We start from the raw sequence: 3,558 nt of genomic DNA, 5'->3' as shown, positions 1-3,558 counted from the left end.
CGGCCTCCTGAACTGTGACTGAAGGGCCGTCACCAATCCTAACCCGCTTGTCGCGGTGGGTCTCAACAGCAGAGCCCTTGGCAGCATGGGCCTCCCGCTTCTTGAAGATCGTGTCCAAAGCTGCCCTAGCTGCAGGCAAATACAGGCACATAAGAAAATGGACAAATAGAGAATGGAGAAAATGGAACAAAAAGGGGGAAAGAAATACCCTCGGGACCAAGGTCACTTAGACCTAAACCTTGCAAATTACCCTCTGAAAGGATGAGAGCGCAATGGTGCAAGTTATCAGCAGTAATGGCCTTGATGGCCGCATCCTCATCTATCCCCAATTTTAGGTCTCTTAAAGACCCGTCTATACTTTTTGAGAAGTTGGGCCTGAAAAAATGGTCCCAACCCTCCTCGGAATCCAGAAATACATAAAACCACTCACTCTTCCATGTTGGATACGAGTCGGGATTGGTGCCAGAAATAAAGCAGGAACGGGCCAAGGATCTATGAACTATTTTGACCCATCCTTGGTCCTCAGAAGCATTTACAAATTTAAATAAATAACGAAAGACACAAACATTTGGCTCAAAACCGTGTTTACGAGATTGGGTCATATAACAGTGAATAAAACGCCAAGAGTTGGGTGTGAGTTGGGTCGGACAGACTCGGGCCTCAGCCAAAAGGCGAAAAACAAAGGGATGAGGAGGTAGGCGAAAACCAGCATAGAAGGTTTCCTTATAGACCCGAATGGCCCCAGGCTTTGGGTAGCAGGCCCTATCATTTGGGCCTGGAGCCTCGGCCCTATAAGGGTGAGAAATGCCAAAAAGGCGGGCTATGGTACCTACTTGATCTGGACCAAATCTAGAAGGATAATTATATGCATCTAAGTGTAACATGTTAGGAAAGGCTTGCCCGAATTCGATTAAAAGATCCCTAAGAGAAATAACTGAGGAATGTACAAGAGATTTTTTACCTCGGCTGGCCCTAGAGGGACGGGCAACAGCTTGGGGGACATGGGAGTGAGATGAATCAGAATCCGCCATGGATGAAGACAAAAACCCAAGAAGCTCTTGAAGGTAAGTGAAGAAGATGAAGATTCAAACGGAATCTTCAAAATAAGCCCAGAAAGTGGCGGAGTAGAAAGCCGGAAATCGCTTGGAGGTGGCGATTCTTGAGAGACTAATTGCAGAGTTGAAGTTTAGAAATTTTTGTGAAAGTGAAGTGTGAGAAATAAACTCACACTCCACCTCTTATATAGAGCAGCTCGAAGATGCACAAACGGGCCTGGGCCTAAGAAAAAGGCGGGAAGCCCATAAAATTTGAATTTTGAAAAGATTTAAAATCAAAGTTCATTGAATGAATCAAGGCTTGAAAAGACTCAACAACGCCCAGGGTACATTATCCCAAGCCGTTGTTAGAAGTATGGCTCCTAGGCGTGGTACAATAACGCCCAGGAAGCATCTGTCCTCAACAACGCCCAGGATGCATTATCCCTAGCCGTTGTTAGAAATGTGGCTCCTAGGCGTGGTACAACAACGCCCAGGAAGCATCTGTCCTCAACAATGCCCAGGATGCATTGTCCCTAGCCGTTGTGAGGAGTGTGGCTCCTAGGCGTGGACCAACAACGCCCAGGAAGCATCTGTCTCTAACAACGCCCAGGACGCAAGTTTCCTAGACGTTGTTAGAAAACTGTCTCCTAGGCGTGGGTGCACAACGTCTAGGATCTATGAATGTATCAGCCTCCAACAACGCCCAGGACGCAAGTTTCCTAGACGTTGTCAGGAAACCGTCTCCTAGGCGTGGATCAACAACGCCCAGGAAGCGTCAGCCTCCAACAACGCCCAGGACGCAAGTTTCCTAGACGTTGTTAGGAAACTGTCTCCTAGGCGTGGATCAACAACGCCTAGGATGTATTGAGCAGCAAAAGTTCTATTTTTCTGATCATTTAATTAGAAAATTAGGGAAAATCCCAGTAAATTAGGGAAAAATCCAGAAAATTAAGGAAAATCCCAGAAATTAGGGAAAAAATCCAAGGAAATTCCTTAAATATTTTCTGAAAAGTGTTAATATTTTCAGAAATAAGGAATAAATCCAGAAAATTAAAGGATAAATCCCAGAAATTAGGGAAAAATCCAGAAATTAAGGATAAATCCCAGTAAATTAGGGAAAAATCCAGAAAATTAAGGAAAATCCCAGAAAATTTGGGAAAAATTCCTGGAAATTAAGATGATTCCTGAATAAAAGGAAGATTCATTGTAAATGTGTAGGTCGCTCCACACTTTACGCAAAAATGAAACCCCGTAAGGGAACGAATAGATTTAACTTCTGCGAAACCTAATCAATGTTTCCCAAAAGTTGGGGGGCAAATGATAGGGATAAATAAGTCCTGATTTTATAATTAATGGGCTGCTAGGCCCAATAATAAGATGTATGATATTCAGACCAGAAAGGTTAAGCCTGATGGACCAGATCAAGGCCTGGTGGAATAAAAAAGGCCCAAAAGCCCTAATTATTAATTAATTTCGTAATTAATTAATAAGGGAAAAGTCAGCTATTGAGAAGAGTCCTGATAAGGATATAAATCCTTGTAGATTAGCCTCAGGGAGACTTTAAAGGATAAGGAATCAGTTCCCTGCTATCTAGGACTCCAAAGTCCATTCTAATTATGAGACTTGCCCACCAGGTCTCCTATACCAAGTCCAATTCAAGGACTCCCAACATCTATATAAGGGGTCTCACCCCCACCAATCAGAACTACGTTTTTTGGCTTGATTCTCTAATTCACAGAGATACGTAGGCATCTCGTAAAGGCAGATCGAGCCACGAAACACGAGAGCAGCCATTAAAGGCCTTGAGCTCCCGAATCTTAGTAATAAATACAGCAAATAATAACCTTAGTTTTTTATCCATAACAAAATCATTGTTCATTTAATACATGATTCTCCTATAGAATGGAAGCCATTCCTCATACATACCTTGATATACCCTTGTGATACTCATGAATTGCTTTACACTATTATTCAAATGTTTTATCATTATTGATTATGATCTTGTTTTATTAAGTTATATTGTTTATCATACTGAACTATTTTAGAATTGGATAGTTTCCTTTATGTGGACCAGATTCGTCGTCAGACCAGATTCGTGGTCGAATTAGGCCAATGTGTACCTTGGATCCAGTTTATAGAGCAGAATTGTGTGCCTTGCTCGGGGTTAGTGCGTGACTGATTAGCAGCCTAACCTTGGTTTTAAAATTTAAAATGAATATCCAATTCAAATGAATGTTTAACAAGAAACTTGATTCCTCTAAATCATCTCGTTTGATCATTGTTTAACCTCAGTTATTGTTATTATTACTTGCTGAGCTAGTTAGCTCACTCTTGCGAATCTGTTTATGTATTATATGGTTAAAAAAGAAATGATTGATAGCAAGGTTTCTCAGTCCAATGTGCGAGCTAGGATTCCAGGACGAGTTGAATCGAGCCAACAGAAGCTCTATATTATAGTTGAGTTGTGCAAACTAATAAGAATAAATTTCATCACCGAGTGTAAGTTAAACTAGTTGGGATT

The sequence above is a fragment of the Apium graveolens genome, unplaced genomic scaffold (assembly GCF_009905375.1).
Source record: "Apium graveolens cultivar Ventura unplaced genomic scaffold, ASM990537v1 ctg4460, whole genome shotgun sequence".
NCBI lineage: Eukaryota > Viridiplantae > Streptophyta > Magnoliopsida > Apiales > Apiaceae > Apium > Apium graveolens.
This window is presented reverse-complemented; position numbering follows the sequence as displayed.